Below are 18,377 nucleotides of genomic sequence, written 5' to 3'. Positions count from 1 at the left end.
TAACATGACCTACATGTCCGAATTTGGAGAGGAGGAAGAGGCAGTGAGCGCCACTGAGGAATACCTCAATGGACGTCCACTGGCCTCCAATGAGTTCCCTAATGAGGAACCATGGGAATCTGAGGCTCACACTGAGACCATAGAGATTCCATTGGATTTACTTCTGCCATTCATGAGCTCTGATGAGTATTCTTCCTCTGAAGAGGATGAAGATGTCACTGAAGAGCAAGTTGCTAAATACCTTGGAGCAATCATGAAGCTAAATGACAAGTTATTTGGTAATGAGAATTGGGAGGATGAACCCCATTTGCTCACCAAAGAACTAGATGACATGACTAGGCAGAGATTACCTCAAAAGAGACAGGACCCTGGGAAGTTCTCAATACCTTGTACAGTAGGCACCATGACCTTCAAGAAGGCTCTGTGTGACCTAGGGTCAAGCATAAACCTCATGCCTCTCTCTGTAATGGAGAAGCTAGGGTGGTGGACGAAATTGTGATCACATACTCTTTGTATTTGTATGAAATTTAATAATTGGCTCTATTTGAAGTCACAACTCCGTTCAACTAACCAGCAAGTGCACTGGGTCGTCCAAGTAATACCTTACGTGAGTAAGGGTCGATCCCACGGAGATTGTTGGTATGAAGCAAGCTATGGTCATCTTGTAAATCCCAGTTAAGTGGACTCATAAAGTCAAATGTGATTAGATTGGATAAATAAAGATAAATAAAATAAAAAGGGATAGAAATACTTATGTAAATCAATAGTGGGAATTTCAGATAGGCATATGGAGATGTTGTACTCCTCTTGGAACTTTACTTTCTTATTGCATTCATCCAATCCTTCTTACTCCTTTCCATGGCAAGCTGTATGTAGGGCATCACCGTTGTCAATGGCTACGTCCCATCCTCTCAGTGAAAACGTTCCTATGCTCTGTCACAGCACGGCTAATCATCTGTCGGTTCTCAATCAGGTTGGAATAGAATCCCTTGATTCTTTTGCGCTTGTCATCACGCCCAGCCTTCAGAAGTTTGAAGCTCGTCACAGTCATTCAATCCCAGAATCCTACTCGGAATACCACAGACAAGGTTTAGACTTTCCGGATCCTCATGAATGCTGCCATCTATCTAGCTTATACCACGAAGATTCTGTTGGGGAATCTAAGAGATATGCGCCCGGCCTAAGGTAGAACGGAAGTGGTTGTCAGTCACGCGCGTTCATGGGTGAGAATGATGATGAGTGTCATGGATCATCACATTCATCAAGTTGAAGTGCAACGTATATCTTGGAATAAGAATAAAAGAGAATTGAATAGAAAGTAATAGTAATTGTATTGAAACTTGAGGTACAGCAGAGCTCCACACCCTTAATCTATGGTGTGCAGAAACTCTACCGTTGAAAATACATAAGTGAAAGGTTCAGGCATGGCCGAATGGCCAGCCCCCAAAACGTGATCACAGGATTCAAAATACAATCCAGGATGATAATATGATAGTAAAAAGTTCTATTTATAATAAACTAGCTCCTAGGGTTTACATGAGTAAGTAATTGATGCATAAATCCACTTCCGGGGCCCACTTGGTGTATGTTTGGGCTGAGCTTGATCTATCCACGAGCTGAGGCTTCTCTTGGAGTTGAACTCCAAGTTATAACGTGTTTTGGGCGTTCAACTCCGGATCATGACGTTTTTCTGGCGTTTAACTCCAGACAGCAGCATGTACTTGGCGTTCAACGCCAAGTTACGTCGTCAATTTCCGAATAAAGTATGGACTATTATATATTGCTGGAAAGCTCTGGATGTCTACTTTCCAACGTCGTTGAGAGCGCGCCAATTGGAGTTCTGTAGCTCCAGAAAATCTATTTCGAGTGCAGGGAGGTCAGATTCCAACAGCATCAGCAGTCCTTTTGTCAGCCTTTTTCAGAGTTTTGCTCAAGTCCCTCAATTTCAGCCAGAAATTACCTGAAATCACAGAAAAACACACAAACTCATAGTAAAGTCCAGAAATGTGAATTTAACATAAAAACTAATGAAAACATCCCTAAAAGTAGCTTGAACTTACTAAAAACTACCTAAAAACAATGCCAAAAAGCGTATAAATTATCCGCTCATCACAACACCAAACTTAAATTGTTTCTTGTTCCCAAGCAACTAAAAATCAATTAGGATAAAAAGAAGAGAATATACTATAAATTCCAGAATATCAATGAATATTAATTATAATTAGATGAGCGGGACTTGTAGCTTTTTGCTTCTGAACAGTTTTGGCATCTCACTTTTTCCTTTGAAGTTCAGAATGATTGGCTTCTCTAGGAACTTAGAATTTCGGATAGTGTTATTGACTTTCCAAGTTAAGCATGTTGATTCTTGAACACAGCTACTTTTGAGTCTTGGCCGTGGCCCTAAGCACTTTGTTTTCCAGTATTACCACCGGATACATAAATGCCACAGATACATAACTGGGTGAACCTTTTCAGATTGTGACTCAGCTTTGCTAGAGTCCCCAGTTAGTGGTGTCCAGAGCTCTTAACCACACTCTTTTTGCTTTGGATCACGACTTTAACCACTCAGTCTCAAGCTTTTCACTTGGACCTTCATGACACAAGCACATGGTTAGGGACAGCTTGATTTAGCCGCTTAGGCCTGGATTTTATTTCCTTGGGCCCTCCTATCCATTGATGCTCAAAGCCTTGGATCCTTTTTACCCTTGCCTTTTGGTTTTAAGGGCTATTGGCTTTTTCTGCTTGCTTTTTCTTTTTCTTTCTATTTTTTTCGCCACTTTCTTTTTTTTTCGCAAGCTTTCTTTTTCACTGCTTTTTCTTGCTTCAAGAATTAATTTCATGATTTTTCAGATCATCAATAACATTTCTCTTTGTTCATCATTCTTTCAAGAGCCAACAATTTTAACATTCATAAACAACAAGATCAAAAATATGCACTGTTCAAGCATTCATTCAGAAAACAAAAAGTATTGTCACCACATCAATATAATTAAATTAAATTCAAGGATAAATTCGAAATTCATGTACTTCTTGTTCTTTTGTATTAAAACATTTTTCATTTAAGAGAGGTGAAGGATTAATGGATTTATTCATAACTTTAAGACATAGTTACTAACTACTAATGATCATGTAATAAAGACACAAGTATAGATAAACATATAACATAAAAAAAATGAAAAGCAGAAGAAAAATTTAAGAACAAGGAATGAGTCCACCTTAGTGAGGGTGGCACCTTCTTGAAGGACCATTGATGTCCTTGAGCTCTACTATGTCTCTGAATTATTGTAATTTAGTTTCTCTTAGTTTCCTCTTCAGAGTCCTTTCAGGTTCTGGATCAGCTTCAACAAGAATGCCTTTTTCCTTGTTCCTGCTCATATGAAAGAGAAGAGGAAAAGAAAAGGAAGAGGAATCTTCTATGTCATAGTGAAGAGGATCCTTATTATTAGTAGAAGAAGAAAGGGGATAATGGAAGGAGAGGGATGAATAGTCTGTATAAAGAGTAAGGATAGGGGAGGTGATAAGAGATGAAGAGAAGTGTTAGTAAATAAATAAATAAATAGAAGAAGATGAGAGAGGGATTTTCAAAAATATTTTTGAAAAGGAGTTAGTAATTTCGAAAATTAAAGATGAATTAAAATTAAAATTAAAACTTGAAACAATTAGTTAATTAAAAAGAATTTTTTGAAAAAGAGGGAGGTATTTTCGAAAATTAGAGAGGGAAAGGTAGTTAGGTGGTTTTGAAAAAGATAAGAAACAACCAAAAAGTCAAATTTGAAAAAGATAAGAAAATAAGTTAGATAAGATATTTTGAAATCAAATTTTGAAAAAGATAAAATTTTAAAAAAGATAAGATAAAAAGATAAGATAATTAGATAAGATAAAAAGATATGAAAAGATAAGATTAAAAAGATATTTTTTTTGAAAAGATATGATTTTAAAAGATATGGTTTTAAAAATATATGATTGAAATTAGTTTTGAAAAAGATTTAATTTTTAAAATTAAAATTAATTACTTAACTAACAAGAAACTAAAAGATAAGATTCTAGAATTTAAAGATTGAACCTTTCTTAACAAGAAAGTAACAAACTTCAAATTTTTGAATCAATCACATTTACTTGTTAGCGAATTTTCGAAAATATGATGTAAAAGATAAGAAAAAGATTTTGAAAAATATTTTAAAAAAGATTTCGAAAATTAATAAAAAAAAGGAAAAGATTTAATTTTTGAAAAAGTTTTGAAAAGATAAGATTTTTAAAATTGAAACTTTGACTTGACTTGTAAGAAACAACTAATTTTTAAAATTTTTGACTAAGTCAACTCAAATTTTCGAAAATTAGGAGATAAAAAAGGAAAAGATAATTTTTTTATTTTTTTGAATTTTTTTATGATGAGAGAGAAAAACACAAAAATGACCCAAAACGTAAAGATTTTGGATCAAAACACAAGATGCATGCAAGAACACTATGAATGTCAAGATGAACACCAAGAACACTTTGAAGATCATGATAAACATCAAGAACATAATTTTGAAAAATTTTTGATGCAAAGAAAACATGCAAGACACCAAACTTAGAAATCTTTAATGCATGGACTCTAACAAACGAAAAATGCATATGAAAAACAACAAACAACACAAAACAAGAAAACCTCAAGATCAAACACGAAGACTTGTCAAGAACAACTTGAAGATCATGAAGAACACCATGAATGCATGAATTTTCAAAAAAATGCAAGAAAAAAATTTTAAAGCATGCAATTGACACCAAACTTAAAAATTGACTCAAGACTCAAACAAGAAACACAAAATATTTTTGGTTTTTATGATTTTATGATTTTTTTTGTATTTTTATTATTTTTTTCGAAAATATTTTTGGAAAAACGAAAAATAAAAGAAAAATTTTTGAAAAAGATTTTTGAAAAGAAAATTACCTAATCTGAGCAACAAGATGAACCGTCAGTTGTCCATACTCGAACAATCCTCGGCAACGGCGCCAAAAACTTGGTGGACGAAATTGTGATCACATACTCTTTGTATTTGTATGAAATTTAATAATTGGCTCTATTTGAAGTCACAACTCCGTTCAACTAACCAGCAAGTGCACTGGGTCGTCCAAGTAATACCTTACGTGAGTAAGGGTCGATCCCACGGAGATTGTTGGTATGAAGCAAGCTATGGTCATCTTGTAAATCCCAGTTAAGTGGACTCATAAAGTCAAATGTGATTAGATTGGATAAATAAAGATAAATAAAATAAAAAGGGATAGAAATACTTATGTAAATCAATAGTGGGAATTTCAGATAGGCATATGGAGATGTTGTACTCCTCTTGGATCTTTACTTTCTTATTGCATTCATCCAATCCTTCTTACTCCTTTCCATGGCAAGCTGTATGTAGGGCATCACCGTTGTTAATGGCTACATCCCATCCTCTCAGTGAAAACGTTCCTATGCTCTGTCACAGCACGGCTAATCATCTGTCGGTTCTCCATCAGGTTGGAATAGAATCCCTTGATTCTTTTGCGCTTGTCATCACGCCCAGCCTTCAGAAGTTTGAAGCTCGTCACAGTCATTCAATCCCAGAATCCTACTCGGAATACCACAGACAAGGTTTAGACTTTCCGGATCCTCATGAATGCTGCCATCTATCTAGCTTATACCACGAAGATTCTGTTGGGGAATCTAAGAGATATGCGCCCGGCCTAAGGTAGAACGGAAGTGGTTGTCAGTCACGCGCGTTCATGGGTGAGAATGATGATGAGTGTCATGGATCATCACATTCATCAAGTTGAAGTGCAACGTATATCTTGGAATAAGAATAAAAGAGAATTGAATAGAAAGTAATAGTAATTGTATTGAAACTTGAGGTACAGCAGAGCTCCACACCCTTAATCTATGGTGTGCAGAAACTCCACCGTTGAAAATACATAAGTAAAAGGTTCAGGCATGGCCGAATGGCCAGCCCCCAAAACGTGATCACAGGATTCAAAATACAATCCAGGATGATAATATGATAGTAAAAAGTTCTATTTATAATAAACTAGCTCCTAGGGTTTACATGCGTAAGTAATTGATGCATAAATCCACTTCCGGGGCCCACTTGGTGTATGTTTGGGCTGAGCTTGATCTATCCACGAGCTGAGGCTTCTCTTGGAGTTGAACTCCAAGTTATAACGTGTTTTGGGCCTTCAACTCCGGATCATGACGTTTTTCTGGCGTTTAACTCCAGACAGCAGCATGTACTTGGCGTTCAACGCCAAGTTACGTCGTCAATTTCCGAATAAAGTATGGACTATTATATATTGCTGGAAAGCTCTGGATGTCTACTTTCCAACATCGTTGAGAGCGCGCCAATTGGAGTTCTGTAGCTCCAGAAAATCCATTTCGAGTGCAGGGAGGTCAGATTCCAACAGCATCAGCAGTCCTTTTGTCAGCCTTTTTCAGAGTTTTGCTCAAGTCCCTCAATTTCAGCCAGAAATTACCTGAAATCACAGAAAAACACACAAACTCATAGTAAAGTCCAGAAATGTGAATTTAACATAAAAACTAATGAAAACATCCCTAAAAGTAGCTTGAACTTACTAAAAACTACCTAAAAACAATGCCAAAAAGCGTATAAATTATCCGCTCATCACTAGGGATCTTTGAGGTACAAGCTGCAAGAATCTCACAAGAGATGGCAGAAAATTCAGGAAAACAAGCTTATGGACTTGTAGAGGATGTTCTGGTAAAGATTGAAGACCATTACATCCCTGCTGATTTTATAGTCCTAGAGACTGGGAAGTACATGGATGAATCCATCATCCTTGGCAGACCCTTCCTAGCCACAGCAAAGGCTGTGATTGATGTTGACAGAGGAGAATTGATCATTCAAGTGAATGAAGAATCCTTTGTGTTTAAGGCTCAAGGATATCCCTCTGTAACCATGGAGAGGAAGCATGAAGAGCTTCTCTCAAAACAGAGTCAAACAGAGCCCCCATAGTCAAACAGAGCCCCCATAGTCAAACATCATAGGTATCTTAGAGTTTGACTATGGGGGCTCTGTTTGACTCTATTTTGAGAGAAGCTCTTCATGCTTCCTCTCCATGGTTACAGAGGGATATCCTTGAGCCTTAAACACAAAGGATTCTTCATTCACTTGAATGATCAATTCTCCTCTGTCAACATCAATCACAGCCTTTGCTGTGGCTAGGAAGGGTCTGCCAAGGATGATGGATTCATCCATGCACTTCCCAGTCTCTAGGACTATAAAATCAGCAGGGATGTAATGGTCTTCAATCTTTACCAGAACATCCTCTACAAGTCCATAAGCTTGTTTTCTTGAATTGTCTGCCATCTCTTGTGAGATTCTTTCAGCTTGTACCTCAAAGATCCCTAGCTTCTCCATTACAGAGAGAGGCATGAGGTTTATGCTTGACCCTAGGTCACACAGAGCCTTCTTGAAGGTCATGGTGCCTACTGTACAAGGTATTGAGAACTTCCCAGGATCCTGTCTCTTTTGAGGTAATCTCTGCCTAGTCAAGTCATCTAGTTCTTTGGTGAGCAAAAGGGGTTCATCCTCCCAATTCTCATTACCAAATAACTTGTCATTTAGCTTCATGATTTCTCCAAGGTATTTAGCAACTTGCTCTTCAGTGACATCTTCATCCTCTTCAGAGGAAGAATACTCATCAGAGCTCATGAATGGCAGAAGTAAATCCAATGGAATCTCTATGGTCTCAGTGTGAGCCTCAGATTCCCATGGTTCCTCATTAGGGAACTCATTGGAGGCCAGTGGACGTCCATTGAGGTATTCCTCAGTGGCGCTCACTGCCTCTTCCTCCTCTCCAAATTCGGACATGTAGGTCATGTTAATGGCCTTGCACTCTCCTTTTGGATTCTCTTCTGTATTGCTTGGAAGAGTACTAGGAGGGAGTTCAGTAACTTTCTTGCTCAGCTGACCCACTTGTGCCTCAAAGTTTCTAATGGAGGACCTTGTTTCAGTCATGAAACTTTGAGTGGTTTTGATTAGATCAGAGACTATAGTTGCTAAGTCAGAGGAGTTCTGCTTAGAAGTCTCTGTCTGTTGCTGAGAAGATGATGGAAAAGGCTTGCCATTGCTAAACTTGTTTTTTCCACCATTATTGTTGTTGAAACCTTGTTGAGGTCTCTGTTGATCCTTCCATGAGAGATTTGGATGATTTCTCCATGAAGGATTATAGGTGTTTCCATAGGGTTCTCCCATGTAATTCACCTTTTCCATTGAAGGGTTCTCAGGATCATAAGCTTCTTCTTCAGATGAAGCATCCTTAGTACTGCCTGGTGCAGCTTGCATTTCAGACAGACTTTAAAAAATCATATTGACTTGCTGAGTCAATATTTTGTTCTAAGCCAATATAGCATTCAGAGTATCAATCTCAAGAACTCCTTTCTTCTGATTCGTGCCATTGTTCACATGATTCCTTTCAGAAGTGTACATGAATTGGTTATTTGCAACCATTTCAATGAGTTCTTCAACTTCTACAGGCGTCTTCTTCAGATGAAGAGATCCTCCAGCAGAGCTATCCAATGACATCCTGGACAGTTCAGACAGACCATCATAGAAGATACCTATGATGCTCCATTCAGAAACCATGTCAGAGGGACACTTTCTGATCAATTGTTTGTATCTTTCCCAAGCTTCATAGAGGGATTCACCTTCCTTCTGTCTGAAGGTTTGGACTTCCACTCTAAGCTTTCTCAATTTTTTGAGGTGGAAAGAACTTTGCCAAGAAGGCATTGACTAGCTTTTCCCAAGAGTTCAGGCTTTCTTTAGGTTGTGAGTCCAACCATATCCTAGCTCTGTCTCTTACAGCAAAAGGGAATAGCATAAGTCTGTAGACCTCAGGGTCAACCCCATTGGTCTTGACAATGTCACAGATTTGCAAGAATTCAGCTAAAAACTGATGAGGATCTTCCAATGGAAGTCCATGGAACTTGCAATTCTGTTGCATTAGAGAAACTAATTGAGGCTTAAGCTCAAAGTTGTTTGCTCCAATGGCAGGGATAGAGATGCTTCTCCCATAGAAGTCGGGAGTAGGTGTAGTAAAGTCACCCAGCACCTTCCTTGCATTGTTGGCATTGTTGTTGTTTTCGGCTGCCATGTCTTCTTCTTTGAAGAATTTTGTTAGGTCCTCTACAGAGAGTTGTGCTTTAGCTTCTCTTAGCTTTCGCTTCAAGGTCCTTTCAGGTTCAGGGTCAGCCTCAACAAGAATGCTTTTGTCTTTGCTCCTGCTCATGTGAAGAGAACAAGAAAATATGGAATCCTCTATGTCACAGTATAGAGATTCCTTGAGGTGTCAGAGGAAAAAGAAAAATAGAAGGAAGAGGTAGAAGAATTCGAACTTAGAAAGATAGAGTTCGAATTGTACATGTTAGTCCATAAATAGAAGGATGTGAGAAGAGGGGAAGAAATTTTCGAAAATAAATTTAAAAAGATTTTAAAAACATTTTAAAAAATTGAAGAATGATTTTCGAAAAAATATGATTGGGAAAGAGATAAAGTGTTTTTTGAAAAAGATTTTGAAATTAGAACTCAAAAAGATATGATTGAAAACTATTTTTGAAAAAGATGTGATTAAGAAGATATGATTGAAAATATATAGTTTTAAAATGATATGATTGACAAACAATTTAAAAAGATTTGATTTTTTAAAATCAATGACTTGGCTAACAAGAAAAGATATGATTCAAACATTAAACCTTTCTCAACAGAAAAGGCAACATACTTGAAATGTTGAATCAAATCATTAATTGTTAGCAAGTATTTTTGAAAATGGAAAGAAATTTATTTTGAAAATATATGATTGAAAAGATATGATTTGAAAAAGATTTGATTTTGAAAAATTATGAAATCTTGAAAAAAATTTGAATTGAAAACAAAATCTTCCCTCTTGTGCCATCCTGGCGTTAAACGCCCAGAATGGTATACATTCTGGCGTTTAAGGCCCAAAACGCTACCCTTTTGGGCGTTAAACGCCCAGCCAGGTGCCCTGGCTGGCGTTTAAACGCAAGTTTTCCTTCTTCACTGGGCGTTTTGAATGCCCAGCTTTTTCTGTGTAATCCTCTGCTGTATGTTCTGAATCTTCAATTCTCTGTATTATTGACTTGAAAAGACACAAATTAAATTTTTTTTGGATTTTTAATGATGAGGAAAAATCAAAATGCAACTAAAATCAAATGAACAATGCATGCAAGACACCAAACTTAGAAGTTTGTATACTACTGACACTAACAAATTGAGAATGCATATGAGAAACAACAAAACACACAAAACAAGAGAATTTAAAGATCAGAGCAAGTAAATCATCAAGAACAACTTGAAGATCAATGAAGACACATGAATGAATGCAAGAAGAACAGAAACATGCAATTGACACCAACTTAAAGTGAAACACTAGACTCAAACAAGAAATATTTTTGGTTTTTATGATTTTGTAATTTTTTGGTTTTTTTCGAAAATTATATGGAGAAGAAAATAAGGAGATTCAAAATTTTTAATAAGAATTCCAGGAATCATGCAATGTTAGTCTAAAGCTTTAGTCTAAAGGAATTAGACATGGCTAGCCAAGCTTCAGTAGAACATTGCATTCAAGAGCTAAATTGATGAAGCTCAATCAACTTTGGTGATGATAAGAACATCACCTTGAAACACTAGAATTCATTCTTAAAAATTCTGAAAAATACCTAATCTAAGCAATAAGATGAACCGTCAGTTGTCCAAACTCAAACAATCCCCGGCAACAGCGCCAAAAACTTGGTGCACAAAATTGTGATCATCAATGGCGCCACCAACATGGTACGCTCAATTGCAATCTCAACTCTTTATCACAACTTCGCACAACTAACCAGCAACTGCACTGGGTCGTCCAAGTAATAAACCTTACACGAGTAAGGGTCGATCCCACGGAGATTGTTGGTATGAAGCAAGCTATGGTCATCTTGTAAATCTCAGTCAGGCAGATTCAAATGGTTATAGATAATTTATGAATAAAGCATAAAATAAAGATAGAGATACTTATGTAATTCATTGGTGAGAATTTCAGATAAGTGTATGGAGATGCTTTGTCCCTTCCGTCTCTCTGCTTTCCTACTGTCTTCATCCAATTCTTCTTACTCCTTTCCATGGCAAGCTGTATGTTGGGCATCATCGTTGTCAATGGCTACAGTCCCGTCCTCTCAGTGAAAATGTTCAACGCGCTCTGTCACAGCACGGCTATTCAGCTGTCGGTTCTCGATCATGTCGGAATAGAATCCAGTGATTCTTTTGCGTCTGTCACTAACGCCCCACAATCGCGAGTTTGAAGCTCGTCACAGTCATTCAATCCTCGAATCCTACTTAGAATACCACAGACAAGGTTTAGACCTTCCGGATTCTCTTGAATGCCGCCATCAATTCTAGCTTATACCACGAAGATTTCGGTTAAGAAATCCAAGAGATAAACATTCAAGCCTTGTTTGCTTGTAGAACGGAAGTGGTTGTTAGGCACGCGTTCATAAGTGAGAATGATGATGAGCGTCACATAATCATCACATTCATCATGTTCTTGGGTGCGAATGAATATCTTAGAACAAGAATAAGCTGAATTGAATAGAAGAATAATAGTAATTGCATTAATACTCGAGGTACAGCAGAGCTCCACACCTTAATCTATGGTGTGTAGAAACTCCACCATTGAAAATACATAAGAACAAGGTCTAGGCATGGCCGAGAGGCCAGCCCCCATAATCTAAGAACTAGACGTCCAAAGATGATCTAGAGATCTAAAGTGATCAAAAGATTCAAGTGATCAAAAGGTGAAAATACAATAGCAAAAGGTCCTACTTATAGAGAACTAGTAGCTTAGGGTTTACAAATATGAGTAAATGACATAAAAATCCACTTCCGGGCCCACTTGGTGTGCTTGGGCTGAGCATTGAAGCATTTTCGTGTAGAGACTCTTCTTGGAGTTAAACGCCAGCTTTTGTGCCAGTTTGGGCGTTTAACTCCCATTCTTGTGCCAGTTCTGGCGTTTTACGCCAGAATTCTTGAGCTGACTTGGAACGCCTGTTTGGGCCATCAAATCTCGGGCAAAGTATAGACTATTATACATTGCTGGAAAGCCCAGGATGTCTACTTTCTAACTCAGTTGAGAGCGCGCCAATTGGGTTTCCGTAGCTCCAGAAAATCTACTTCGAGTGCAGGGAGGTCAGAATCCAACAGCATTTGCAGTCCTTTTTAGCCTCTGAATCAGATTTTTGCTCAGGTCCCTCAATTTCAGCCAGAAAATACCTGAAATCACAGAAAAACACAAAAACTCATAGTAAAGTCTAGAAAAGTGAATTTTAACTAAAAACTAATAAAAATATAATAAAAACTAACTAAAACATACTGAAAACAATGCCAAAAAGCGTATAAATTATCCGCTCATCAATATCAATCCTCATTTCTTTGACTTGCTTGGTGCCTTTGTGTGTAACCTGGAGTTTCTCCCAGATTTCTTTGGCCGTCTTGCATCTTGACACCTTTCGATACTCCTCAAATCTAATAGCACAGTGTAGAAGGTTGATGGCTTTCGTGTTCAGCTCCACTTTCTTTTTGTCATCATCGTTCCATTCAATTTCTTCTTTTAGAGTCACCACTCTATTAGCACTTGTCTTTGTTGGAATCTTGGGGCTGCTCACAATAATATTCCATATGTTGTAATCAATGGATTGGATGAAGATTTGCATCCTCTATTTCCAGTAGGCATAGTTCTTCCCGTTGAAGAATGGAGGCCTGCTGTTTGACTGTCCTTCTGTTAGAGTGTAGGCAACTGTGGTTATGCCCAAGTTGTTCACCATTGGACCTTCCCTCAAAGCGGTGAAACTTGATTCTTGAGACATTGGCTTTGATACCAATTGAAGGTTATAGAAGGAGAGTAGAGGGATTGGATCTATGGCCTTCTTTTACTTTAATGAACTTAGTCTTTAATTACAAACTTTCACTTAGAATCTGTGTGAACTATGCAGCGGAAACTTTATGAGACAATTTTGTTTTGTCTCATAAATATCAGAAAACATAACTCAGAGAAAGAGAAGAAAAATAACACAGGCATGTATCCTGGTTCAGTTGCCTTGTGCAACGCAACCTATATCCAGTCTCCACCACAACAATGGTGAAATTTTCACTATAGTTAAAGTATTACATACACCAATTTCTTAGGATTCACCCAATCCTTTCTCTCTAAAGTTCTCAACTAACTTGACTTGGTTATGCTAATACCTAACTCTTCACTCTAAGTGCTAACCCAACTTTAAAAGGGGTACCTCATAAGTACAAGATACAAGACACATGAAACAACCTAAAGAAATCTAAAATCACTCTAGGCTTTTCTCTCAAGTGTTTCACTCAGCCTTTTATCACTCATAGGCTTTTTCTTGATTTCTCTCTTTCAGCCTTTTACCTCTCAAGAAATTACAGAAAGATATACATTAAAAATGAAATACAAACTTTAAAACATGAATGAGATTGATGCTTCAACAGCCTCTGTTGCTATAAGTTGAACTGGATTTAGCTAACTCTGATTGTGTTCTTCATCTTGGTTGAATGCTTCTTTGACTTAGAAAATACTGTCCAAGATTGATGAACTCTTCATAGATAAACTCTTCAGAATAATACTCAAAATCTGGTTCTCTCTCCTTACCCTTCAGAAAAATGAAATTTTTCATATTTGTACCTTTTTCAAAATTGTTGTCTTGATTGCTTATGAGTCAACTCCTTGAGCTGTGTACTTCCCAAACTTGTCATTTCACTTTCTTCAGTTAACCCCCAAATTAGGGATTTCAAAGTTGTCTTCTTGCTTGATCGAAGACCTTAAATTAGCAAAGAGAAGTGTGATGAGCGGATAATTTATACGCTTTTTGGCATTGTTTTTATATAGTTTTTAGTAAGTTTGAGCTACTTTTAGCGATGTTTTCATTAGTTTTTATGTTAAATTCACATTTTTGGACTTTACTATGAGTTTGTGTGTTTTTCTATGATTTCAGGTAAATTCTGGCTGAAATTGAGGGACTTGAGCAAAACTCTGAAGAAGGCTGACAAAAGGACTGCTGATGCTGTTGGAATCTGACCTCCCTGCACTCGAAATGGATTTTCCGGAGCTACAGAACTCCAAATAGCGCGCTCTCAACGGCGTTGGAAAGTAGACATCTAGAGCTTTCCAGCAATATATAATATTCTATACTTTATTCGGAGATTGACGACGTAACTTGGCATTGAACGCCAAGTACATGCTGCTGTCTGGAGTTAAACGCCAGAAAAACGTCATGATCCGGAGTTGAACGCCCAAAACACGTCATAACTCGGAGTCCAACTCCAAGAGAAGCCTCAGCTCGTGGATTAATCAAGCTCAGCCCAAGCATACACCAAGTGGGCCCCGGAAGTGGATTTATGCATCAATTACTTACTCATGTAAACCCTAGGAGCTAGTTTATTATAAATAGAACATTTATCTATTGTATTAGATATCTTTTGATCACTTTAGGTCTTTGATCAGTTGGTCTTGTGACCACATGGGGGCTGGCCATTCGGCCATGCCTGAACCCTTTGCTTGTGTATTTTCAACGGTGGAGTTTCTGCACACCATAGATTAAGGGTGTGGAGCTCTGCTGTACCTCAAGTATTAATGCAATTCTATTTTCTTTTATTCAAATCTCTCTTATTCTTATTCCAAGATATTCATTCGTACCCAAGAACATGATGAATGTGATGATAAGTAACCCTCATTATCATTCTCACTTATGAACGCACGTGATTGACAACCACTTCCGTTCTACCTGCAACAGAGCTTGAATGTGTATCTCTTAGATTCCCCAACAGAATCTTCGTGGTATAAGCTAGATAGATGGCGGCATTTATGAGGATCCGGAAAGTCTCACCTTGTCTGTGGTATTCCGAGTAGGATCCTGGGAATCCGGAAAGTCTAACCTTGTCTGTGGTATTCCGAGTAGGATTCCGGTAATGAATGACTGTGACGTGCTTCAGACTCGCAAGTGCTGGGCGTTAGTGACAGACGCAAAAGAATCAAGGGATTTTATTCCAGTAGGAGCGGGAACCAACCAGTGATTAGCCGTGCTGTGACAGAGCGCGTGAGCGTAGTTTTCACTGCGAGGATGGGATGTAGCTATCAACCATGGGTGATGCCTCCAGACGATTAGCCATGCGAGTGACAGCCGCAGAGGATCATTTTCCCGAGAGGATTGAAAGTAGCCACCGCTGATGGTGAACCCCTATACACAGCTTGCCATGGAAAGGAGTAAGAAGGATTGAGTTGAAGCAGTAGGAAAGTAGGCGTCCTTGAGCCATACAGTATCTCCATTCGCTTATCTGAAATTCCCACCAATGAATCTGCATAAGTATTTCTATCCTTTTTATTATTATTTCTATTTTCTTAACTCTATTTTCGAAACCATAAATCAATTTAATCTGCCTAACTGAGATTTACAAGGTGACCATAGCTTGCTTCATACCAACAATCTCTGTGGGATCGACCCTTACTCACGTAAGGTTTATTACTTGGACGACCCAGTACACTTGCTGGTTAGTTGAACGGAGTTGTGTCCACTCGTGCCAATTTCAAATTCCATAATTTACAATGAAAACAACTTAAAGAATAGTGATCACAATTTCGTCCACCAAGTTTTTGGCGCCGTTGCCGGGGATTGTTCGAGTATGTACAACTGACGGTTCATCTTGTTGCTCAGATTAGGTAATTTTCTTTTCAAAAACTTTTTCAAAAATTTTTCTTTTGTTTTTCGTTTTTCCAAAAATGTTTTTCGAAAAAAAAAAATTTAATAAAAATACAAAAAAAATTAGAAAATCATAAAAACCAAAAAATATTTTGTGTTTCTTGTTTGAGTCTTGTGTTAATCTATAAGTTTGGTGTCAATTGCATGCTTTTAAAATTTTTCTTGCATTCTTTTCGAAAATCTCATGCATTCATAGTGTTCTTCATGATCTTCAAGTTGTTCTTGATAAGTCTTCTTGTTTGATCTTGATAATTTCTTGTTTTGTGTTGTTTGTTGTTTTTCATGTGCACTTTTGCATTCATATTTTCCATGCATTAAAGATTTCTAAGTTTGGTGTCTTGCATGTTTTCTTTGCATTAAAAATTTTTCAAAATTATGTTCTTGATGTTCATCATGATCTTCAAAGTGTTCTTGGTGTTCATCTTGACATTCATAGCATTCTTGCATGCATTCATTGTTTTGATCTAAAAACTTCATGCATTGAATATTTTTGTTGTTTTTCTCTTTCATAATTAAAAATTCAAAAAATCAAAAAAATATCTTTTCCTTATTTTCCTCCAAATTTTCGAAATTTTGGGTTGACTTGGTCAAAAATTTTTAAAATTAGTTGTTTCTTACAAGTCAAGTCAAAATTTCAATTTTAAAAATCTTATCTTTTCAAAATCTTTTTCAAAAATCATATCTTTTTCATTTTTTTTTATAAATTTCGAAAATTTCAAAAATATTTTTCAAAATATTTTCAAAATCTTTTTCTTATCTTTATATCAAATTTTCGAAAATTAGCTAACAATTAATGTGATTGGTTCAAAAATTTGAAGTTTGTTACTTTCTTGTTAAGAAAGGTTCAATCTTTAAGTTCTAGAATCTTATCTTGTAGTTTCTTGTTAGTTGAGTCTTTTTAAAAATTAAATCTTTTTCAAAATATCTTTTTATTAAAATTTTTATCTTATCTTTTTATCTTTTATCTTATCTTTTTCAAAAATTTTATCTTTTTCAAAATTTGATTTCAAAATATCTTATCTAACTTCTTATCTTCTTATCTTTTTCAAAATTTGATTTCAAATCTTTTTCAATCAACTAACTAACTTTTTGTTTGTTTCTTATCTTTTTCAAAACCACCTAACTACTTTCCCCTCTCTAATTTTCGAAAATTTTCCCTCTCTTTTTCAAAAATTCTTATTGTTTCAAGTTTTAATTTTAATTTTAATTCATCTTTAATTTTCGAAAATACTAACCCCTTTTTCAAAAATTATTTTCGAAATTTCTCTTCTCTTCTCTTATTCTATTTAATTAATTAATTACTAACACTTCTCTTCACCTCTCTTCATCTAAGAATCCGAACTTCTTATATCCCTTGTATTTGGATTCTTCTACCCCTTTCTTCTTCTACTAACACAAAGGAATCTCTATACTGTGACATAGAGGATTCCTCTTTCTTTTCTTGTTTTCTTCTCTTTCATATGAGCAGGAACAGGGAAAAGGGCACTCTTGTTGAAATTGATCCAGAACCTGAAAGGACTCTGAAGAGAAAATTAAGAGAAGCTAAATTACAACAATCCAGAAACAACCTTTCAGAAATTTTCGAACAAGAGAAGGACATGGCAGCTGAAAATAATAATAATAATGCAAGGAGAATGCTTGGTGACTTCACAAAGCCAACGTCCAAGTTTGATGGAAGAAGCATCTCCATTCCTGCCATTGGAGCCAATAACTTTGAGCTTAAGCCTAAACTAGTTGCATTAATGCAAAAACTGCAAGTTTTATGGACTTCCATCTGAAGATCCTTATCAGTTTTTAACTGAGTTCTTGCAGATCTGTGAGACTGTAAAGACGAATGGAGTTGATCCTGAAGTCTACAGACTCATGCTTTTCCCTTTTGCTGTAAGAGACAGAGCTAGAATATGGTTGGATTCACAACCTAAGGATAGCCTGGACTCCTGGGATAAGCTGGTCACTGCCTTCTTGGATAAATTCTTTCCTCCTCAAAAGCTGAGCAAGCTGAGAGTGGATGTTCAAACCTTCAAACAAAAAGATGGTGAATCCCTCTATGAAGCTTGGGAAAGATATAAGCAGTTGACCAAAAGATGTCCATCTGACATGTTTTCAGAATGGACCCTATTAGATATATTCTATTATGGTCTCTCTGAATTTTCGAAAATGTCATTGGACCATTCTGCAGGTGGATCTATTCACCTGAAGAAAACGCCTGAAGAGGCTCAAGAACTCATTGACATGGTTGCAAACAACCAATTCATGTACACCTCTGAGAGGAATTCCGTGAATAATGGAATACCTCAAAAAAAAGAAGTTCTTGAAATTGATGCTCTGAATGCCATATTGGCTCAGAACAAAGTGTTGACTCAACAGGTCAACATGATCTCTCAAAATCTGAATGGGCTGCAACATGCATCCAACAACACTAGAGAGGCAGCTTCTGAAGAAGCTTATGATCCTGAGAACCCTGCCATGGTAGAGGTTAATTATATGGGTGAACCTTATGGAAACACCTATAATCCATCATGGAGAAATCATCCAAATTTCTCCTGGAAGGATCAACAAAAGCCTCAACAAGGCTTTAACAATGGTGGACGCA

General features: G+C 36.9%; 2 non-coding genes across 2 annotated transcripts; one reads left to right on the top strand and one right to left on the bottom strand.

The window, feature by feature from the left end:
- The first annotated feature begins 8,605 nt into the window (after window positions 1–8,605).
- LOC112804942 (small nucleolar RNA R71) lies at window positions 8,606–8,714 on the top strand. Its single transcript, XR_003203559.1, has one exon. It is a non-coding gene; the product is annotated as a small nucleolar RNA R71 (small nucleolar RNA).
- Window positions 8,715–17,779: 9,065 nt separating this feature from the next.
- LOC112804302 (small nucleolar RNA R71) lies at window positions 17,780–17,883 on the bottom strand. The gene has a single exon (XR_003202916.1). It is a non-coding gene; the product is annotated as a small nucleolar RNA R71 (small nucleolar RNA).
- Between the last annotated feature and the right edge of the window lie 494 nt (window positions 17,884–18,377).

The sequence above is a fragment of the Arachis hypogaea genome, chromosome 5 (genome assembly GCF_003086295.3).
Source record: "Arachis hypogaea cultivar Tifrunner chromosome 5, arahy.Tifrunner.gnm2.J5K5, whole genome shotgun sequence".
In the NCBI taxonomy this organism is placed as follows: domain Eukaryota; kingdom Viridiplantae; phylum Streptophyta; class Magnoliopsida; order Fabales; family Fabaceae; genus Arachis; species Arachis hypogaea.
This window is presented reverse-complemented; position numbering and strand designations above follow the sequence as displayed.